This window comes from Lepus europaeus, chromosome 18, assembly GCF_033115175.1.
Source record: "Lepus europaeus isolate LE1 chromosome 18, mLepTim1.pri, whole genome shotgun sequence".
In the NCBI taxonomy this organism is placed as follows: Eukaryota; Metazoa; Chordata; class Mammalia; order Lagomorpha; family Leporidae; genus Lepus; species Lepus europaeus.
Genome location: NC_084844.1, coordinates 25,321,340 through 25,344,513, shown reverse-complemented (window position 1 = coordinate 25,344,513; position 23,174 = coordinate 25,321,340).

Here is a 23,174-nt window from a genome sequence, read left to right as displayed (position 1 = left end):
CACACACACATGCCTGCGCTCTGCCCCCACCTCCACTCCTCTGAGCAGCCTGGGTGCCCTACCTGGGGCTCTGTTCCTAACCGAGACCCTCCTCTTGGGGCAGCCCCAGGGGTCCCCCCGTCTCTGGGCTCCCTCCACCCTCCGGTCCTGCCTTCTTTCTCCCCTCTGGTCCTCTCTCCACCACACTCTTGCCCCTGCCCGCAGTCTGCACGAAGTTGCTTCCCGCTCAGTCCATCCCCCCCTCCTCTCCTGCTCCTCCCACCCTCCTCCTCTTCCTCGGGTCCTGCCCCTCCCCTTTGGGTGCCCCCTTCCTGTGCCCACCCCTCTCCCTCCTCCTCATCTGTGTCTCCAGCTCGCCCATCTTTCCGCTGGGTCCATCCTCCCAGTCCATGTCTGCAGCCGGGTAAATTTCTATAAACAATTAAGTTTGCAATAAATCCAATTGTCTTCCATCCTTATTAGAGGCTGATAGCATTTGGGAAGAGGAACTTGGGCGGCTGAGAGGCCGAATGCCTGGAAGTGAAGTGCTCCCATTTTCACATTAACTCGAGCTCCACGTATTTCATGATCTCCCCACGTTCTCCTCTGTCAAATAACCCCCGCCCCTCTGTCTTTCTGTCTGCCACACAGTCGCCCTCCTGTTTCTCCTGGAGCAGGAAGGACTTCCAGGGATGGCATGTGAAAAGAACACTGGGTGGGAGCAGGGCAGGGACGGGTCTCCTCCGTGGAAAACCGTGGTCACAGTCACGGGTGAGGGCCAGCCAGCTTCCTCGGCCCCAAACCTGGGGAATCTGGGAGCCACGGAGCAGCTGACGTGGGGCTCCTGTGTGGGGAGTGGGAGGAAACAGCTGCACACATCTGGAAGAGGCTTGCCCAGCTCCATCAGCCCAGGCACCCGACGGGCCAGTTGATGTTTGATTTCGCCCTGGGCACAGGACAAAAGCCAATGGGTTATCAGGAACTGTTCAGAGAGACACACACCCCCGTCCCTGCCACCAGCCCTGCTCCCCTCCCCAGATTCCCCGACAGCCCAAACCAGCTTCCAAGGCATAACCGAGATGCCAGGAAATCGGAACCCCGACACAGCCCCTTCCATCCCCACAACAGTGGAACCAAAGTCAATTCCTCCTGGGTGGGGGTGGCGTGCTGGAGCCGCCTGCCCGCCTGCACCCTCCCCAGGGGCTTTCTTGTCTGTCCCAGGCCCTGGGAGTCAGGCTGAGCGCCAGACCACAGTCACGCCTCGTTCTGGTTGTATTTTTGCAGGGGGCAGGTAATTGATGGAGGTTTTTTTTAGGGGGGAGGGGAGCGAATCCTGAAGATGTATTTGAAAAAGGAAGAATCTGGCTATAGCAAGGAGAAGCAGTAAGCTACTCCTGAGTAGGACTGGAATGTATAGCCAGGAAAGCAAAGCCAACGTGCATTTATGAAGTGCTGACTACATGCATACGTATGGAGGTGAGTAAGTGCACTGGGAGAGGTGAGAATATAAGCAGACGAAGGAGGCTGGCAAGGACGGTAAAGGCACCCACACAGAGGACAGAAGGCATCGATTCTGCCAAGAGAAGGAGTCGAGGGCTTCCTGGAGGCAGTGATTTCAGCTGGGCTGAGAAGGATCAACAGGAGCAAGCCAGGCAGAGGCGAGGCCAGGGTCCTCCAGGAGGAGGAAGCAGCGTGAACCAAGTCCTGGGCTGGCTGGGGAGAATGAGGGCAAGTCCTGGGTGGCAGCAAAGGGCGTGCGTGTGGGCCGTGGGAGGAGGCGCTGGAAGAGGCTCGCCTCTGCTGAGCCTTCCCATGGAGACAGCCTGTGACAACGTCACCGGCTCATCAGACTCTCGCCACAGCCAGGGGACGCAGGGTTTAGACGCCACGGCAGGAACGAGGAGACTGAGACGTCACACAGCTGCTGCCTGGGCTGCGTCTGTACTGAGTCACCCATGTCCAGAGTCTGAGCACCTTGGGCACCCTTTGGGCTGAGGCAGGTGGGTGGGCTGGGCGCCCATAAATTCAGGGACAGAGAGGCAGGGGTGAGACTGAAGGGGGCTCCCTGGCAGGCGTCAGGGGATGTGGCTGGGATGCAGAGGAGGCCTGGAGGTGGGGAACGGCCGGTGTGGATGTTGGAGAAGGGCTTGGCTGGGAGGCGGGGAGAGCCCAGCTGTAGAACGAAGGGGCTAGAGCTGTGCGTGGGGGCAGAGTGGGCCGCAGTGGGGTGGGCGGGGGGTGGCAGTGAGGGGAGGAGTTGAAGGCTCCTGGAGGGGTCACCGGAGTGTCCATGGGGCTTCAGTCGCGGGGCGGGGCATGGGAAATGGAGGGGAGGAGTTGGTTTCCAGTCCCGGCCCCCTGGCATGCAGCCCTGAGCACCTTGGAGGAGGAAGGGGAAGAAAGAGGCTCCTACCTCGTGCAGTCCCTGGGACCTAGTGCTCAATTTGTGGGGAGGAAACAGCTTTTGGAGAAAAAAAAAAAGTGAAACTTTTTAAAAAGTTTATCTGTGTATTTGAGAGGCAGCGTGACAGCGAGAAAGGGAGAGAGACAGAGAGACAGAGAGAGACAGAGAGAGAAAGAGAGGAGAGATCTTCCACCCACTGGTACACTCCCCAGAGGGCCGCTGAGGCTGGGGCTAGGCCAGGCACCAGGCACGCTTGCATCCAGACCTCTTTATGTGGTGATGGGCCACCTCCCACTGCTTTCCAGGCACATTAGCAGGAAGCTGGACAGAAGCAGAGCAGCTGGGACTCGAACCGGCGCTCTGATACAGGATGTCAGCTTTGCAAGTGGATGAGTAACCCGCTGCCCCACCACATGGGCCCCGAGAAACAAGTACTGAGCAACTGCTATGCTCTGGAGCTGTGCAAGAGGCTGCCACACAGAGCTTCCACTTGCCGGGTCACAAGACTCATGGGAGTGACTCAGATGTCCAGAGGGGACTCTGGAGCTTTTTACTTTGTATTTATTTTGTTTTATTTTATTTATTTGAAAGGCAGAGAGATAGAGAAATCTTCTACTCTCTCATGTACTCCCCAAATGCCCACACCAGCCAGCTGGACCAAACCAAAGCTGAGATCCAGGAACCCAACCCAGGTCTCCCATGTGGGGGCAGGGACCCCAGTACTTGACCCATTACCTGGTGAAATCAGGAGGGGGCCCAGGACTCGAACCCAGGATGCAAGCGTCCCAAGCAGCGCCCACCCCGAGGACACTGGACTTCTAACAAGGCTGTCTCTCGGGACCAGCATTGTGGCACTGTGGGTTAAGCCTCCACCTGCGACACCCACATCCCATATGGGCGCCGTTCAAGTCCTGGCTGCTCCATTTCCGACCCAGCTCCCTGGTAATGCAGCAGTCACACATTGTCACTTTTGCAGTCTCCTGTTGGTTACGTTCTTTCTGTAAACTGTGGGAGGGGACACAAAGCTCAGAGGCCCAGAGGCAAGGTGGCCCAGGGGGCCGTGCTGGAGGGGGGCTACCACAGGAGGTGCCTGGGCCATCTCCACTCTGCAGATAAAGAAACCTGGGCCCCCCTCATCACTCCAGGCCACCCAAAGCAGCAGCGGGGACCCTGGTCCTCCCCCTCTCGGAGCCCAGCAACTCCCCCACCATCCCGGGGTGGGGGGAAGAAACCGCTGGTGGTGAGGCCCAGATCTGCATGACCCCAGCTGGGAGGAGGGGAGCGGCGACAAGCAGGCCTCCCAGGCCTGTGAAATAAATATAATCACATGTTTGCCTTTGCAGAAAAGTAAGCTCCCAGGCAAGGGGGGAGGGCAAGACCCTCTTCATCTAAACACGCGTCTGCCCGGACAACTTGTGTTTTCCATTTGAAACCGCGCTCGCCACGGCTGAGAAAAATGGCTTGATCCCGGTGCGTTTTTTGGAAATTCAACCTGTTGAGTGTCTTGCTCCTTTTCTGGTGCCCTTGGAAGGGGCCTCATGCCCTCCCCCGACAACAATCGTGCCTCACGCACAGGGTGGTCCTAGGCCCAGGTCTCACCCACTCTGATCCCCCAAGACCTGGGGCAGCCGCCAGATTTCTCTTGCAGAGGGAGAGAGCGCTCTTCATGTCTTGGTGCCAGGAGATCTTGGGGGAAAGTGACCTTGAGCCAGAGAGACCTTCGCTTCCACAGGGCCTCTCCCTTGACACTGGGCACCAGCAAGACGCGAGCAGGTGGCTAAAGAGCCCCTCGTTCCCTCTGACCTTTCTTCTGTAGCCCTCGCCGCACCATGCCTTCTCCCGGTTAACAAGGCCAGGCAGCCAGTGAAGAAACAAAACAAGGAAGACCCAAGTGGAGCTGGACTGCAGGCTCCAGCCCCACACCTTGTGGCCACTCCTCATCCCTCCCCCCATTTTTTTTAAAGATTGATTGATTTATTTGAAAGGTGGAGTTACAGAGAGGGAGGGAGAGGCAGAGGCAGAGAGAGAGAAAGAGACAGACAGACACAGAGAGAGAGAGAGGTCTTCCATCCACTGGTTCACTCCCCAAATGGCCGCAACAGCCAGGGCTGGGCCAGGCTGAAGCCAGGAACTAGGAGCTTCATCTGGGTATCCCACATGGGCGCAGGGGCCCAAACATTTGGGCCATCTTCTCCTTCTACTGCTTTCCCAGGCACATTAGCAGGGAGCTGGACTGGAAGTGGAGCAGCTGAGACTCGAACCAGTGCCCATATGGGATGCTGTCGCTGCAGGCAGCGGCTAAACCACTACGCCACTGTGCACGCCCCTCACTCCTCAACCCCTTGAGTCTCGATGGTGTCTCCCTACCCCCAGCTGGGTGGGCTTCACAGAGCAAAACCTGCAGACCTGGAAGGGATCCTTGGGCTCACTGTGCAAATTGAGAAACTGAGGCCCAAGGAAGCAACAAAAATTTGCCTCCGGGTACCCTCTGAGTCTACTACAGAACCCAGCAGCCTCCCCCAGGTGTGGGCACCAGGCAGGGCCACAGGGGCCACCATCGAGATCAAAGGTCCCTTGATTTTCCTTTCCTACAGGAAGCCCAACCTCCTGAGGGGAGGCACAGGGAGCATCTCTGGGGGACCCCTGTGGTGAGGAGAGGTCCTGGGAGAAGCCTGAGGGATCTGGAGCCTCCTGAGGGAGGGAGAAGGCAGCAGCAGCAGGAAGAACCTGGTCCATGGTGGCTTTAGGCACAGGTGGAACCACCCCTCCGGCCTCAGTGTCTCCTTCCAGAGTATAGGGGTTTGTTCCTCTAGTCCTGCGCCCCACTGCCAGCTGTAGATCAGCACCATTTCCTGCTGGCCTTGGCCTCTAAGCACTGAGGTCTTGAACTTGGCCTCTTCCCTCCTGAGCCCTGACCCCCGTTTCCTCTGTGGTGGGGTAAGAGGAAGGGAAAGAAATCCTACGGGGAGGATCGGGGTCACTCAGGTCACTTGAGAGCTCAAATTGCAGCAAAGTGGAGGGAGTGGCAGAGGCACTTCCTGGCCGAGTGGGGCCACCTCATCGCTGGGCGCCAGGGACTGGGTGCGATGAGGTGGGGGGGCCCCCAGGGGGACCACCCCCACCAGCTTCATGGTCCCACAAGCCACCTGTCCCATTACAAACCCGCAGAGACCCCTAACAAGCAGGGGCTAGCTCTGGTGCCCATGCAACCACCATAGCTCTGGCCCTAGGCTTCCTGCCTGGGAGACACGGTGGGTGGGACAGGGGTGGGAGAGGAGGCAGTTGTGGAGGGAACGGGCTCGATGTGGAATAGGGTAGCTGCCCAACAGAGCAGGGAGCAGGCAGCGTGGAGAAGGCAAAGTGTCCCCCTGAAGAAAGAAGAGAAACCTTCCATCACGGAAAACCAGTGGCAATGCCTGCCCTTTGAGCCCTCCAATCAGCCCTCAATGCCAGGAGAAACCCAGACATCCTGCAAAGTAGCAGCCAGTACAGAGAGGGCTCAGCAGACAGGACTGGCCATGCAAATTCGAAATCAAAACAGTGGGAATTTATCACATAGTTTTAAGGGTGCGAAGACAATAAAACAGGCTGGTATTACAGAGTGCCTGAGGACTGACAGATGGTGTGGTCAGGGAGGGCTTCTCTGAGGAGGTGATGTCCGGGCTGACACTTGAAGCCAAGAAAGAGCCAGTTAGGTGCAGAACTGGTGAAGGAAGAGCATTCTGGGAAGAAGGAACAGCAGGTGCAAAGGCCGTGAAATGAGAATGGCCCTGACATGCCTATTCAGGATTTTCAGATTTAGAGGCAAAGCAGCAAGGAGCAGAGTGAGTGACGAGTCCGAAATGAGATCAGAGAGGGAGCCAGGGCCTGGACCACACAGGGCCTCATCAGGTAAAGCAAGGAAGCTGAGCATCATGGAGGGCCACGAGCGCAGTGATAAGGCCTGATGTACGTCTCTAAGAGATCCTTCCGGCTGCCGTGGGGAGGGCGGATGGGAGGTGCCAGCGCGCAGGCTGGGACGGAGACCAGCCCCAAGCTGCTGCGGTGTCCAGCCGAGGGCCCCTGGTGGCCGTGGACACAGAGCAGAGCCTGATGGGGGCGGGCGGGGGGGGGTTGGTTGGTGTGGATCCAGAGTCAGCAGGCCCTGCTGGCAACCGATGTGGCTGAGGTCAAAGCAGGCAGTGGAGACGCCGCCTGCGCTTTTGGCCGGAGCTGCCGGGAGGCCGGCGGTGGCTGGCTGTGGATTGTAGTCTCCATTCATCTCCCTCTGCCAGCCCCGGCTTCCCCGGGGCGCAGGCAGCAGAGAGTCGTTCATTCATGGATTCCAGAGGGAGGTATTTCTGGAGCATCTGCTCCAGGTTTGCCTTCGCTCTGACAGTGGGACGGGCAGCCGCCCTCTGCCTCCAGCCCAGTGGGGTCCTTGGAGCTGGGGTCCTTGGAGAGCTCGAAAATTTCTGTGTGTCGAGATTCTTTGGAAGAGAGGGGGTGGGCCTGGCCAGGGAACAGGGAGTCCCACCATCCAGGTACCCTGCAGGGCAGGCACCAGTGGACACCTTTTCCCATTGTGGAGTATCAGACCACACGGGGCTCCTGGGTGCCTGGACCACGACTCTGCCCAAGGCAGGTAGTCAGCATGCCGTGTCTGTGGGTGATGCTCGTCCTCCAGCCACACGCACGCTCGGACTGGATGGTGACCTACTCAGGTCACAGCAGCTTCTCAAACAAAGCCACGGGCCCCTTGTGGATGGGCAAATTGAGATGAGGTTTCAGGGCAGGAAGTGACAGATTTCTGCGCCCACCCTCATGGCTCCCGAGTCTGTGCCCAAGCCTTCCCCCGCCCCCAAGGCTCCACCCATTTTCTCACTGCCCCCCTCATCTCTCCTTCCTGTAGGAAACCACCCCTCACCTGGACCCAGCCCCGGCCGGCCAGCCCACACTGCTGGCGACGCCCCTGGTGGCTACGAGGGCAGCTCCAAGTTGGCGTCCCCACCCCCACCAGAGCCCCAGTCTGTCAGCAGTGATGGATGCCGGGCAGCAATCCCTTGGAACGGATCCTGGATCTAAAAGCCTCACGCAGCAATCCTGGGCGGGAGGTGGGGGAGGAACACGGGGGTCCCCCAGAGCCTGACTCCCTGCTGTGAATCAGTCGCCTGGCAGAGCCAATTAGCGAGACAAGAGCCCAGCAATGAATCATGGACCCATTAGTGGGGCCGGTTCGCCCTTCCCCCGCAAAGTGGGGTCCTGTCCTGGCGGGGGGTGGGGAGATTCTTCTCTCTGATGGCCTCCCCCGACCCCTCCCTCCAGCACAGTTGAGAAGATCTCCAACCTCCCTCCTCCCCCTTGCGGAAACTGCTGTGGGCAGGGCTGGACTCATGGCATTTGCATGGCATTTGCATGGCGCGAGGGCCTTGGACACTCTGGGGCACCAGCCCACCCACCCTGCTCCTCTGGGTCCACCCCGGCAAAGACCTGGCTGCATGTCCGGTAACCCCTTAGCAGGGCCAGGGAGCGGGGCAGAGGGCAAGGCAGCTGCACCAGGCTGTAGGGATCACCCTAGTCTGCCACCTCCTCTAGCCGAGAGGGGCGTTGATGTTCACAGTGGGTGAGGGGCTCCTAGGAGGGTGAGCCCAACTATAGAACAGACAGCAGCGCACCGGCGGCCCAGCCAGTGCCGGAAGCCTTCCTGAGCCGGCCTTCAGTGAAGGTCACTGCTGGCATCAAGCCCAGGTAGGAAGCGAGCGTCCTGCCTGGTGTCTCCTAGATGGGATCAGAGTTTGCGACCCAGGACTTGCACCCGGACAGCCAGCGAAGGTGGAGAGACAAAGATCTCAAACGTTGCACGATGAGTGTGACAAGAGCTGGCCCAAGCAGTGTCATTTGACCCTCGGTGTCACTTGGCCTGTTTTACTGATGAGATCACTGGGGCTTGCAGAGGTTAACGGCCTTGTCCAAAATCCCTGAGCAAGAACAGAGCAGCTGGACTTGGACTCCAGCGTGTGTGACCTCAGCGCTCCAGTGGGTGACCTCCGAGCCACCTGAATGATCCTGTCCTGAACTCGGCCCCAGCGTACCCAACTGCCTACCTGACACCCAGCCCGCTGTGCCACAGGGACCTCTGATCTCACTGTCCCCATCTTCAGCTGGCCACTGACTACCAAAGTGAGCAGCTGTCACTCCCTCTTCCGGTGCCTCCTCCACAGCCCACCACGTCTGTGGGTGTGCAACCTGGGGAGCTTCCCCTCTGGGGCCCCAGGCACCAGCTGTATGGCAGTAGTGTGTGTGACCTGGGCCCGGGTCTCTCCCCTGGACAATCCCAGCGCTCCCCAACCCCCAATCCCACAAGGTGTTCTTTCGCCATCCCCCCTCTGTCACCTGGTCTCCATACCACTGCCTTCCTGCAACACAACCCAATCCTTCATTCTTACCTTCCTACTGTGGCTCTTCCTCACCTTCTGATTTTTAAAAGAGCCTTTTAAAAAAAACCAATTATTTATTTGAAAGACAGACAGAGATCTCCCGTTTGCTGGCTCACTCCTCAAATACCCACAACAACCAGGGCTCCACCAGGCAGAAGCCAGAGCCTGGGATTTACAGTGGGCCTCCCACACGCCTGGCAGGGACCCAAGGACTCGAGCCATCACCTGCCGCTTCCCAGGACGTCCATCAGCAGGAGCTGGGTTGGAAGTGGAGCTCTGATGCTCTGATGTGAGATGCGGGTGTTCCAAGCAGCATCTGAACCGCAAGGTCAAACGTCTGCCCCTACTCTCAAAATAGAGCATCAAGGGACCTTCACGCTTGGGGCCAGAGTAGCTTTTCTAAACCTGTAAACCCACCTCTGGCCACTTCCCCTTCAGTATCCAGTAGGCCATTGGCCCTAGGGCGTTGGCCCACAATGGACCAAGATGTTTTCTTTTTTGCTTTGTTTTGTTTTTTAAGAATTAGTTTATTTATTTGAGAGGCAGAGTAGAGAAGAAAGATCTTCCATCTGTTGGTTCACTCCCCATATGGCTGCAATGACCCAGTTTGGGCCAGGCTGAAGCCAGGAGTCAGGAGCTTCTTCCCATTCTCCTACATGGGTGCAGGGGCCCAAGCACTTGGGCCATCTTCCACTGCTTTCCCAGGCACATTAGCAGGGAGCTGGATTGGAAGTGGAGCAGCCGGGACTGCAACCAGTGCTCAGATGGGATGCTGGCATCACAGGTGGTGGCTCAACCCCCTGTGCCACAATGCTGGCCCCTTTTTCTTTTCTTTTTTTCAATTAATCTATTTAAAAGGAAGAGTGACGAAGAGAGAGGAATATCCTTCATCCACTGGCCACAACAGCCAGGGCTGGGCCAAGCAGAAGTCAGGAGCCTGGAACCCCACCCGGGTCTCCCACATGAGTGGCAGGGGCCCAAGCACTTGCACCATCACTCCTGACTCCCAGGATGCATTACACGGGAAGTTAGGCCAGAAGTGACGTAGCTGGGGCTCGAACCAGGCACTCATATAGGATGCGGTCATCCCAAGTGGCAGCTTAACCTGCTGCACCACGACGCCCACTTGACGATATTTTCACTCCCCTTAGCCTTTGCTCCTGCTGCCCGCTCTGCTGGGGCTGCCTTTTCCCATCCCTGCCTGCTCGGCACTTCCTTTCCTTCCATCATCAGCTAATCGCCATCTCCTGGCTGAAGCTGCCGCCGCCTCCGTGCCCCACAAGCACTTTGCTCAAACTGCTAGCCCAGCACCGCGGTGCAGAGTAGTGCAGTCAGGGCTCGGGGGCCAGGGGCCGGGGCCATGACTTGCTCGTCTCTGCTTCTGTGCTCAGGTTTGGCACGTCAGAGCCGCTCAATAAAGGTTTGATGGATGGACTGCCCTCTCTCTCCTCCTTTCTCCTCCAACTTCCTGCTCTGGCCTCTCTCCAGACCTGAAACCCGCCAGTGCAATGAGTCTCGCTAGAAAGCAATCCTGGGAGCTGGCCAAGGTCTCTTTGACCCCTGGCCCCAGCAGTACCTGATCTGGATTCGCCCTGTGGACAACACAGATGGCAGCCGGGGGATCCACCGCGTTCTGAACCATGAACGCCTCACTGGCTCCCGTGGGTCTCAGTGTGCTTTTCTGCTGAGTGAGCTGGAGGGCGGATGACACTTGTGACGGGTGAAGAATCCGCTGGACAGTCGGCCTGGCATCCCGGAGGTGGGCTGTCTCCAGAGGTGGCAGGTCGGGGCAGGCGCGCACCAAGAGGGAGGCCAGTTAATTGTGAAGATCGATGATGTGGCCGGAGGCAGCAGATGGGGAAAGCCCGGGGGGGGGGGGGATGGAGACTCCTGGGGGGAAGACTTGGATGGGGTGGGGCGTTCTCCGGCATCTTCTCCCAGGGCTGGTGCAGAGCCAGGCCCAGGAGGACTGGGACTCAGGCAAGGAGCCACGCCAGAGGAAAAGTCTGGTGTTCGAATCCCGGAGGGGGGGGGGGGGGGGAAGACCAGGAGGATCTGGGAGCAGTGAAAAGACCCATGGTTGCAAACCGAAGAGAACTCCCTTGCCAGCTGTTTACAGGGACACCTGGTGCTAGCAACACCCCCACCTGCACCACACCCCAGGGTCCATCTGGACTCGGGTTCGCGTCCTGCTCTGCTGCTGACTCATGGCTGTGTGACTGGGGGCAAGGCCCCCTCTACTTCCATGGCTGTAAGATAACACACTCTTCTTGATCTTGTCCCACAGCCGCTATGGCGCTCCACTGAGCATCCCGCCAGCCCCAGTGTCTGCCCACCTCTGACCTCGCCACCTGGTGTCCAGCACCACGCCTGGCTTCCTTCCGTACTTTGCTGGCTTTCTCTGTTTTTGTTTGTTCTTTCCCTCTGAAGCCATCCTTGTCCGCTCCTGCCGCCCAGCTCCCCTCTTCCAGGCAGGCTTCCTGGCTTTGGCTGGGGGGAACTCAGGCCATCACCCCAGTCCCCCTCCATTCCACAGGAGGAAAGAAACAGAGGCTCGAGGTGTCCTGAGGAGGGGGAAGAAGCAGCCCCTGAGGATGGGGTGGGGGTGGGGCAGTAGGAGGGGAAGAAGGAGGCAGCTGGAGTAGGCCCTAGTCCTAGGGGCTCATTTGGGGGGTGGGGGGAGGGAGGTGCCAGCATTGACCCTGCTGGGGAAGGAGCAGTGAGCCCACCCCTTTGATCGCCCTCGCCAGCTCCCTCGGAGGCTGTTAACATCCTGCTTTATGGGGTTAGGAGGAAGCCAAGACTCTCACCTCATCTGGAGCCCCCCAGGCGGCTGCCTTTGTACTCCCCATGCCCGGCGCCTGCCAGGGGGCCAACCTGCCCCCCCCCCCAGGCCGTAAGTGAGCAGCCTGGGCTCCTGGGGGGCGCGTGGAACACTTTCTCGGCAGATGCTGACATGTGGAAGAGACGGTCTAGCAGGACACAGCTGGGAGAGGGCCTGGTGTGTGGGCTTTCTGGAAAAGGAGGCAATGAGGCACCAGGGAAACAAAGCCAAGGAAGAGGGCAGGGTCTATGTGAGCCTGGGAGAGGGAGGGGGTCCCGTGGGAGAGAGCCAGGTGGGTTTGTCCATCTGAAGTGGAAAGCAGAGCCAGGGTGGGGAAGGGGTGGGATGGGAAGGAGGTGAACAACCTCAGATGCCGAGGTGGATCGCGGTGCAGAGCCTCAGTTGATTCATCCGTAAGATGGGCTCAGCACCTGCCTGCCCCATGGCTGTGAGCATTCCCCAGGCCCCTGGCTGGAGACCACACTCTCTTCTCCCTCATTTCCTGTCCTGCCGTCCTCTCCCCATCCCCTGCAAGCCCGCTGGGCCAGCCCCTCCTCGATCCTCAGCATCTGGCCTCGTCCAGAAACATCCAACATCCGCCTCTCCCGCCAGAGTTCCCAGTGAGCCAGCAGAGGCCAGGAAGGGCGGGGGCGGGGCAGCTGGGGGGCGGGGCCGCAGCGCATCCTTCTCCCTCCCTCCCCCAGGCCTCCTTCAGCCCAGCTTAGCCATTCATCTCCTGGAGTTTCCTTCGCTCTGGCTGCCCCCTACACACACCTGCTTTCTCACTCAACTCCACGGCGTGGCCCCTCCTGGAGGCCTCCGCTCCTCGTCCTCCAGGGGCTGCCCCACGATGGATTCTCCAGTTTCCTTTCCCTAAATTCTAGCCAATTTGCTTTTCTTAAAAAAATCGTTTATCTACTTGAAAGGCAGAGCGACAGAGACAGAGAGAGATCTTCCATCTGCTGGCTCACTCTCCCAAATGCCCACAGAGGCCATGGGTGGGCCAGGTTGAAGCCAGGAGCCCAGAACTCCACCCAGGCCTCCCATGTGGTGGGCTATCACCTACTGCCTCCCAGGGTGCTCGTTAGTAGGAAACTGGAATCAGAAGCAGAGAACTGGGATTCAACCCAGCACTCTTCTACGAGATGAGGGGTCCCAAGCGGGGGACACAACGCCCACCCCAGCACCCCCACCCCTTTTTGCTGCCTCATCTTTTCCTGAAGGCACCTGCTGAGGACTCAGGGGTCCTGCGCCCTCACTGAGCCAGGCTGGCAGTGCTCTGTGGGCAGGGTCGCCTGTCCTGCCCCTGAGTGGGCGGCAAGGAGGGAGGGGTCCCTGGAGCCCTGGAGCAGCCTCGGTCTCAGGAGCCGTGGGGCTGCGGCCCGGTGTAGGGCGAGGGGGCTTCAGCTGAAGCTGGGGTTGCAATGGACAGGTAGCCTGTGGCAGGGAAGAATATGGTCCCCTCCCTGCACAGATAACTCCCAGACTCCCAGAGCATCCCCTTTGAGGACTTCAGGGGTCCCACAGTCTCGCCTGTCTGATTACTGAGACCAGACAGGGGGCTCACTTGAAACTCCAACTATCTTCCATCCTCCCCAGTTCTCAGCCTCCCGAGTGTGATGGGCAAATAATAACCCCATGTTCTTTTTTGAAAGGCAGAGAGACAGACAGACAGAGACTTTCCATCTGCTGGCTCACTCCCCAGATGTCTGCAGCAGCCACAGCTGGATGAAGCTGAAGCCAGGAGCCTAGGACCCAATCCAGGCCTCCCACATGGGTGACAGGGACCTAAAATGCTTGGGCCGGCACCCGCTGCTTCCCAGGGCGCCCATGAGCAGAAAGCTGGAATTGGAAGCAGAGTCGGAACTCAAATCCGGGCACTTTGCTATGGGATGTAGGCACCCCAAGTGGCATCTCCAGTGTGCTGTGCCAGATGCCTGCCCCCAAGAAGTCCCCAGAACCCAGGCCTAGGCAGGAAGGGAAAAGGGAGCCTGGAGGTGTGGGGGAGTGGAGCGGTCTGGGATGTGGAGGTGATCCTGGCTATTCAGGCGTGGACCCCACCTAACCTTCCTGACAAGGAAAAGAGCAAGGCAGGAGCGCCACAGGCTGGGACAACAGACGTGCAGGTCGGCGTGCTGCGGGGGATGGGCTGGAGCCAGGGGACTGGGGCAAAGGCCAGGACACAGATTCTCCCCTTCCGGGGGAGGGGGGGGGCCGCCCTGCTTGCCCACTGAGCTCAATTTGCTGTGTGTGGGGCTAAATCTTTGGCGATAGGCAACTAGTTACGGACAGATTACAAATGACTAGGGCTTTGGGGTAAGAGGCCCTGTGGGTTCAGGGCACCCCGGTGAGATTTGCCTGCTGCATCCTTTCGCCCTTACATGCCCAGCATCAATTGCACACACGTTGTGGGGCAGGCACCAAGTGAGTCCTCACCACCCCTGCTCCAGGGAGCATCCAGCCAAGGGGAACTACAGCCGCGCAAACGCAGGAGGCCTCTCAAATGTATTCGAGACAAAGGGCTCCCATCTGCTGGGTCCTTCCCCCAAATGCCCACGACAGCCAGGGCTGGGCCCTGATCTGCCCAGGGAGATGGAGGAGCTGCCCCTGTCCCCCGTGATCCACAGCTGAGCTGGGCTACGGGCAGGGACTGCCACTCAGCCAGGCTGAACCTATGCTGTCTGTCCTCAGCACCAGGGACGGGACCTTGGAGCACACACACGAGAGACTCAAAATAATCGAGGCCCAGCCCCTGGGGCCTTGGTCTTCCCGCTTGACCTGCTGGGCCTCAGTGAGCAGACTTTTGGGGGTGCACGCTGACGCCATCAGCGCCATCGACAAGGGCTTAAAACCAGCCAAGCGCCACCGGACTTCAGCTCAACGCATTTATTGATTCCCGAGCAGAGGAACGGGAGGAAGCCAGCCAGAGCTGCACGGCGCCAGATGAGGGAGTCCGCTGAGTCCTGGTCAGCGTGTGGGGCTTCCCTCGGGCCTGGGGGAGGGTGCTGGGCAGGCCTCAGCCTCCCCGACTGGACTGCAACTCTCTGAGGATGGAGAGCCTGGTCTGGCCCCGCGCCTCCTACTTGGCTGTCCATTCCGCTCCCAGGTGCCTCTCTGCCTGGGTTCCGGCAGCCCTGGCCCTGGGTGCTGCTGATCAGGAGACGCGGGTGCTATGGGGCACAACAGAGACCCATGGGCCGGAGACTCCGCCAGTAGCTCCCCTCCTAGGCTCAGCATCTTCATCTGAATGTGGGTTCCTGGGTCTCCCTCCCCTTCCCCTTATCACCTCCTCCTCCACTTCCCCCTCCAGGAGACTTCTCCGATCATCTCCACCCCGCAGGAGCATCCCCTGAGGGTCTGCCCAGCTCCTGCACCTGCACCTTGCACCCTGCGCAAGCTCAGTCTCCTCCATCACTCTGAGACCCTGGATTGATCTGAAGGCGCCGGGTAGGGGGTCTCCTTTGAAGCGCCTCCACTTGGTCTCTCCCTGCTCCCAGGCCGGCGCTGGCACCACCAGACCCTGACCCGCAGCCTGGGTGTTTACAACCTCTCACCACGTGGTCCTCCACCTGGATCGGCTCTCTCCCATCCCCCCTCCCCACCCCGCCACCCCCAGCCTGTCAGCTAGCCTCGGGCTGGAGGTGCACATATTCTGTCTCCCGGAGTCTGGGAGGGGGATGGACAGCCTGAAGCACTTGGGGTGCTCTTACTGCTCCCCCAGTGCCTTCCCGGGAGAACTCGGGGCCCCATCAATTCTTTTGCTGCCAGGGGAAAGTAGAGCTGCTACTGCTCTCTTCACAGGCAGGAAGCCCTGCAGACAGGAGCCCAGGTGTGACCCTGACCCTTTATCTCATCCCAGCCAGTTCCTGGTTCAAGCCATGACCGTGGCCATGGCCTCCTAACAGGTCTTCCACCTCCACTGTCACCCCTGCTTGGAGATGACCATGTCAACTGCCACTGCTCTTAGACCAAGGTTTCAAACCTGACACGCGTGGGCCGTCTCCGCCCGCCCTTCGTGCCCCTCCCCCCCGCTTGCTCTCTGCCCTCTGGCCTCATGTGCCTTCTCCCAGCAGCGTGGCTGTGCTCCCTTGTACCACAGGGCCTCTGCACATACTGTTTGCTCCACCCCAGCTGCTTGTCCGTGCCCTCAGGCTTCAGCTCAGGGTGGGCCCCACCCCCGTGTACCCTCTTCTTCCTCCCCTTCCCACGGCCACGGTGGTCGTCCTGACTGCATTTGTGTGTGCATTTGTGTAGGCGCCACGAGGGGAGGAGTGCAGTCTGCTTGACCCTCTCTGTACCACCAGGCTGGCACAGTGCCAGGCAGGTAGCAGGTGCTCATTTAACAGTTGTTGTGTGAATGAGGGAGGCCCGGATGAGTGAGACACCTGATGGGAACCACATGGTGCGACCTTAACCAAACCAGGAGCAAGAGCCCCGAGCCCTGGGCTCCCAGGGCCGGGAAGACAGTTAACTCCCAGGGGGCGGTGGGGGAAGCCACAGTCCCCGCCCCATCCCTGTGCTTGGGCCAGTAATGAGTGGCTATTTGCAGAGCTGGCTAACTACCAGGCAGCCCCCGAGGGCCTGCGTGTGGAGGCTGCCAGTGAGAGCAGCAGGGGTCTGGGCCTGGGGCTTTGGGAGCTCAGGACCTACTCCCCAACCCCTATCCCTTACCTTTGAAATGGGTCTGCCAGGTTTGTCCCAGAGAAGAGAGGTGGAGGCCCAGAATCAGCCCTTGGGGCATTCGGATCTGGCTAAAAGGCCCATGAGAGTCTCACAGGCATGGAAAGCCACGACACGGTGGCAAAAAAAAAACCTAAATGAAAGATCCTGGTGAACAAGACCCCAGCAGAAGGAACAGGCCATCAAGGAGAGAGGCGCCTTTCTCTGAAGGGAGGAAGGAACCTCCACTGTGATACGGCCTTGACTAAACAAGTTCAGCGTTGGTGAACTCAAGGGGCTTCCATAGCCTAGACAGCTCATGGCAAAAGCCTCGGGTGATTGCTGACGCCATAAATAAGAGTGCCAATTGTTAAATCAACAATGGGAGTCACTGGGTACAGGCTCCCCACATAGGATCTCTGTCCTTAATGTGTTTTACTATGAAACTTAAAGACAACACTACTAGTCAAACAGTACCCTATACCTTGTGCGGTTGTGTGAGGGCAGCCTGCTGAAATCCGTGCTTAGTATATACCAAGTTGATCTTCTGTATATGAAGGTAATTGAAGATGAAACTCCATGAAGGGCAGGATGGAAGAGGAAGTGGGAGAGGGGAGGGCCGCGGGAGGGAGGGAGGTTGCAGGGTGGGGGGAGCCACAACAATACAAAAGTTGCACTTTGTAAATTCACATTTATTAAATTAAAAAAAAAGAGAGAGAGGTGGAGGCCTCGGGTCCTTCAGGTTGAAAGGGGGAGAACTGGCGGGAAGCAACAAGATTAAGAGGAAGGAAAAGGAAGACAGAAGCGTCCGTGGAAAACCCAGGGGGACAGGAAAGTGGCTCACGGGAGGTGGGAGTTGGTTCCCGGGACACACCCAAAGAAAACCTCCCTGCACCACCCCCAGGGCTGCCTAAGGGGGGAGCGTCACATCGAAGTCTCCTTCTTCAGCATCCCTCCCACGGAAAGGGAAGAGAGCCAGGCTGTTAGGCTGAGCAGTCCTGGTGGGCTTCCTGGAGTAGACAGCACAGGCTACCTGGGAGGGAGATAACCCAAGCCCTGGGTCACAGGGAGAATGGACCGCAGCCCAGGATAGCGAAGAAGCAGGAGGCAGCTGGGCAAGGAAGGCAATGTGCCCAGAGGGGTTGGGGGAGGGCACCAGGGAGGCAGGGATCGCCCTGCAGCCTTAACGTGGGCAGCCTAGTCACTCTCCACTCCTAACCCAAGCGCCTCCTCCCTGCTTTCACCTGCTGCTCCCGGCCTCCTTCCTGGTCCTGTGCCCCTCCTGCCATTCCCCTCGCCGGGAACCAGGTTCCCTTCCCAGACCCAAGCTCACTCCTCGCTCCTGCAAGGCTTGGTGGAAAGCAGGCTCCCCCTGCCCAGTCGCACTCTCCCCGCCCCGCTGGCTCAGCTCCCCATTGGCTAGGAACTCGCGTTCTCCTGACTCACACCCTCGCTCTGCAGCGCTGTCGGCCGGCTCGCCAGCATCTCATCAGCACCTGGGACAGTGCCTGGCATGCCCAAGCCCCAGCTGGGGACCGAGAGGGGCAGGCGGTGAAAGGGCTTGGGAACCGCACACAGAGAGAGGGAAATCCTGCTGCCCGGCTCCTCCGTGAGCTTCAGAAAAGCAGGCAGAGTGGGCGGCAGCCACCCCGCACGCCTCGGGGTCCCGCTGCCCTGACTCCCTCTCCTCCCGCCCTGAGGGGTCCTCGCTAGGTACCGGTACCCCTGGCATCTGGCATCCATCAGGCCCCTGCAGGAATCCCTGTGAAACAAAGGCGGGTGGCTGAAATGATCTCAGATTGGGGCAGGCGGAGGGAGTATCCCCCCCCCCCCCGCTGCCCCCTGCCCCCGCCCCCGCCCCGCCCAGCCCTGCCCCTGCCTTCACCACCCCCACCCCCCTGGGCCAACCACACACAACTCTTGGCTCCGGATTTGAGGGAGGAGGAGGGGAGCTGGCAGGAGGGGTCGGGACCAGCAAATGGGACCTGACAGGAGCCGGGCACCTCGGGCAAAGAATGTAAATAAAAATCAGTAAATATTTAGGGGGAATGGAGTGGGAAGTGGGGAGGGGTGGAGGGGACGTGTTGGATTTCCTTCAACATCTGGACCACTGCCCCGCCCCCAACTCTCCCCTATCCCGTACAGACTCGCCTGTGAGAGCGGGGTGGCTGGGGGGGACAGTAGGGTGCCTGTGTGCATTGGCAGGGGACAAGTTTGATGGTCTGGAGGGTTTACCAGCCGCACCCCACCCCAAATTGAATGCTTCCCTCTGGGTCACTCCCATCCTCCCTGCCCCGAGGGATGAAAAGGAAGGGTCCCTGTCTTCAAGGGGCTTCTAAGAGAAAAGATGTTAGCAACAGATCAAGAGGCCCTTGACAGAAGGCAGCTAGGGGAGAGGAGGCAGTGGTAGTGACATAGAGTGGAGGTCAGGGAGGGCTTCCTGGAAGAGGGGGATTATGAGCGTGCAGTGCAATGTAGATGAGGAGAGCATGGGTATCGAGTGGATTTCAGGAAGAGGTAGGAGCAGAGGCCATGTATCCGGGGATAGAACAGGGGACAAAGAGGCTCGAAGCTTCGCCTGACCCCAACAGGAAATCAAATCGCAAGCCCAAAGGGGGCAGGGGGACGAGGGCTGGGGAAAGGCCCTCGGCCTCCTTCCCGGCCACTGCTGCCGCCTCCACCAACGCAGTGTCCACTTCCGTCTGCCTCGCAAACCGACTTCTAGAAAGATTTTATTTGAAGGGTCCCAACATAAATACAACGGGGGGAGAGGAAAAACCCAGGAAAACGGCTGCTGTTGCAGGCAGTTCTTGGATTCCTTGCAAGGGAGAGCTTTGCCCCCAGACAGTGGCGCCAGCTGCAGTGTGGGGAGACAGGAGGGCAGGAGGCAGGGGATCTGTCTGTAGCTTCAGGGCAGTGGGCTGCGACACCCCAGCACGGAGGCCCGGCCCTCGCAGGGACTTCCCAGCAGGTGCCCAGGCATCCCCCTGGCCCTCCCCGTGGGGCTCAGCCTTCCCCAGGCAGGCCTGGCCACCCCACGCAAGCCGCATCAGGCACAAGCGTGGGGTCTCTGAGAGGGCCAGGGGCCTGGGCTGTCGCCCCTGCCTCCCCCCTCCAGACTGGGGAACAATCGGTCTTTTGTCCAACAGGAGGATGCCCAAAGGGTGAGGTCAGCCCCAGCCCGCTCTCTGTCCCAGAGCCAGGGAGACACCAGGCAGCCTCCCACCATCCTCTCTGCCCAAGCCCGTGGCACTGCTCCCTGGCCCCCCACCATGAAGGGCCACCCGGGGTTCCCAGGAAGGTGGGGAGAAAACCTTCCAGGAAGGCCCGGGCAGAGTGAAGAGGGGACTGGTGGGGACAGAGGAGGCAGAGAAGGGAGCTGAGGGGAGGACCCCAGCTCAGCGGGTGACCCGTCCCACAAGGGGCTCCAGACACCCAGGCAACTCCCAGGGCTCAGCACCTGTGCTACACACCTGCCCCTCAGCTCCATTTTAGACCATGCGGCCTGGGGGAGAGGTGGGTGAAGGGAGAGTCCCCACAGACACGGGAAGGGGTGACACGGCACTCCCTCCACAGAGGCAGACCAGAGGCTGAGGGCTCCCCACAGCAGGACTGTGAAAGACCAGCAGGTGGGCCGGCGGAAAGCCTGAGCCAGGCTGAAGAGCCCAGATGCCGGGGCCTCCAGGAGGGCATCTGCCCCTGGACAGGCTGAGGATGGAGAAGGGGCGGGGCTGTCCACAGGGAGGTTGCAGGTGTCCCTGCGGCACCACTGAGCACTGGTCTGGGCGTGGAAGGCAAGACTCTGGTCCCGGCCTGGCCTTGTTTCCTCTCCCTGGACCTCAGTTTCCCCCACTTGTGCAATGGGACCCTCCCAGAACAGTGTAGGCTCCACAGTTCCAGGCAGAAGAGAGGTGCAGGGTGCAGGGGCCAACTGGAAGCCTGCTGAGACACGTGGGACCTGGCAGGACAGGGAAGGGCTCCCCCGCCCCGCCGAGCTTCGAGCTTCGCGGCCCAGAGAGACAGGGAAAGCTGCTTGCAGGGGACAGCGGTGAGTGGGGCTGGCCAAGGAGGACAGCGGTGCTGTTGGCGGGAGTGCGGGCGCCACCGGTATTGGGAGCGTGGGTTGCATGGACCAAGAGAGTGCTGGGGGATGCTGGGAGCAGGGGCAGTCGGACCAGGCCAGCCCTAGAGGGCCATCTCAGACTTCACAGCTTCTTCCCCAACACTGGGCCTCCCGGCGTCCTTGCCCCATTCATGTGACACCAGGAATCTTGTGAGGGTCAGGGAAGGGAGGGTCGCCAGGGACTAATTGCCCTAAATAAATGAGCAATTAAGACTGTTACAGGAAGGCTCCAGACCCCCCACCAGCCCACCACCCCGAAAGATTACCATGGCAACCACCAATGGCTCCGCCCCAGCTCAGGCTGAGCTACTTGCTTGGCCCACGGGGCTGTCATTCAGAGAGTGGAGGGTGGAGAGGGTGTGGCTTCAGGCAAGGGAACCAGAAAAGGGTGAAGGAAAAGGCTGCAGGGCAGGGGAGCAGAGGGTGCCTGGGCTGACTTTCTGGGTGATTGCCCCCAGACATGCGGCAGGCAGGAGGAGAGCCGTGGGACCTGTGCCCCATGACCACCTCTTCCAACGCCAGCAACCAGAGGGCCCCAGAGCTGGGGGCGAGGGTACGCCGGCAAGAGCAGGCTCTGCCAGGTCCCCATCTCCTCTCAGCCCCTCAGCCCTCCCCCTGCACTTCCTGTAATGGCGTCTCCAGTGGGGAGGACATTAGTCCTCCTCCGGGCAGCGCCTAAGTACTGCGCTGATAAATATAACATGAGCCATCGATTAGCAGCTCCAGGCCTGCACAGCTCAGCTCCCTAATGGCTCCCTCCCACCCCCGCCCCCGGCGGCTTCTCCGGCTTACTTGGGACTGGGAGGCGGACATGGGGGAGAGGAGCAGAAGGGAGGGGCTGGGACGACACCCCCGGCCCCGCCGGAGGGGCTGCTGCAGGAGACAGGAAGCCCCTGGCGGTCAGGGCGGGCAGCCCCGCACCCAGGACCTGGCTCTGCCCTCCGGGAGGTGGTAGCCACAGCGGCTGTCCTTTGGGGCTGTCTGGGTGACTTCAGAGAATTCTGCAGTGACGCCAGCTTCAAGTTTGTCACCACATCCTCTTCATCTCCAGCCCTGCGGCACCTGTCCCAGCCCAGCCCAGGCATCCCCTGCCTGTCTCCCCCAGTCTTCATGCTGTCCCCGCTCACTTCCCCCAGGTCTGGGGGACCCACCTCTCCCATCAGTTTGGGAGCCCTGAGGACAGCAGCTGTGTCTCCCCTGTCAGGCTGGGGCCCCTCCTTGCGGGTGGAGACCGGTCCTTGTGGTGGGGGCACTGGAACCATGAGCCATCGCTGGGAGACCCTCAAATCCAGAGCTGGGAACTGCATGGGGCGAGATCTGCCTTCCAAAAGGTGTTCCAACCAATTAGTCCTTTAAACTGTGTTAACCACTATGCTGGGAGCTGAGACACAGAGCGAGACAGTTCCCCCCAGCCCCCCCGAACCTGAGACCCTGGGTGCCCTGGCCGGCATCTGGGAGGACCTAGCAGGAGGGGCAGGCACAGCTCCTGCCTGGGCGCCAGAGGGGGCTCGGTGGGTGGTGGGGGCCCCAGCCTGGGAGGGGGCTGCGGTTTTGCCTAGCTGTGTCTCTGGGTGGAGGCTGCCCGCAGAATCCTCTAACAGGAAGGCTGAGCCAGGCGGGCTGCAGCCAGGAAGTTAATCCTTAATGTGCCTCTGGCCCCACTGCTGCGCAAACTCACCACTTAAACACTCGGCAGGCCTGGCTGGGCCGGCGGGGACGAGCGGAGCCTGCATTCCTTGGGGTGGGGTTGGGTGCCCGGTACCCAGGAGGCTGTGTGTGGGCGAGAGAAGGCCTGCTCTCTGGGGGTGCCATTCCGTCTGCTTGGCTTTGTGTGAGAGGGGTGGGTCTGGCCCCAGCACCACCCTGAGCCTCTCACTTCTGGTGGGCACTGTGGCAAGGAGATGGGCTTTTGTAGGTGGGGGTTGGGGCATCCTTCCATTTTTTTAAAGATTTATTTATTTATTTATTTGAAAGGCAGAGTTACAGAGAGGCAGAGGCGGGGGGGGGGGGGTCTTCTATACATTGGTTTACTTCCCAAATGGCTGCAATGGCCGGATCTGGGACAATCTAAAGTCAGGAGCCAGGAGCTTCTTCCAGGTCTTCCACACAGGTGTAGGGGCCCAAGGACCTGGGCCATCTTCTACTGCTTTCCCAGGCCATAGAAGAGAGCTAGATCAGAAATGGAGCATCCAGGTCTCAAACCAGTGCCCATATGGTATGCTGGCACTGCAGGTGGTGGCTTTACCCGCTACGCCACAGTACCAGCCCCACGCCCTTCTTCTTAAGCCCCATGTCTCACTGAAGCTGTAGGGATGGTGGTTAGGTTATGAGAACTTCCTCATGCACACTGGCTGGAGGACCAGTATGAGCAAGGTTTAGGGAAGTGAAGGTGCGTTAGTCAGGGCTCCAGAGGAGGAGCAAAACCAGCGAGACACGCATGTGCGCACACATGCGTGTGCACACGCACCAACACACACACCACAGACTTAGGGTGAGAGATTGTCTCCTCCGATCCTGGAGGCTGAGCAGCCCCACGGCCAGCACTTGAACCAGCAAAGTCAGGAGTTCAGCTCCAGTCCAAGTCCAGATGCCTGGGAATGGGGAGGTCTGATGGTGTAGGTTCAAGTCCAAGGTCAGGAGAGAAGGTGCAGACAGGTAGAGCGACTCCTCCCATCCTCCAGCTCTCGTCCTGTTCCGGCCTGTGATGGATGGATGAGTGGGTGGATGGATGGATGGGTGGATGGATGGATGGGTGGGTGGGTGGATGGA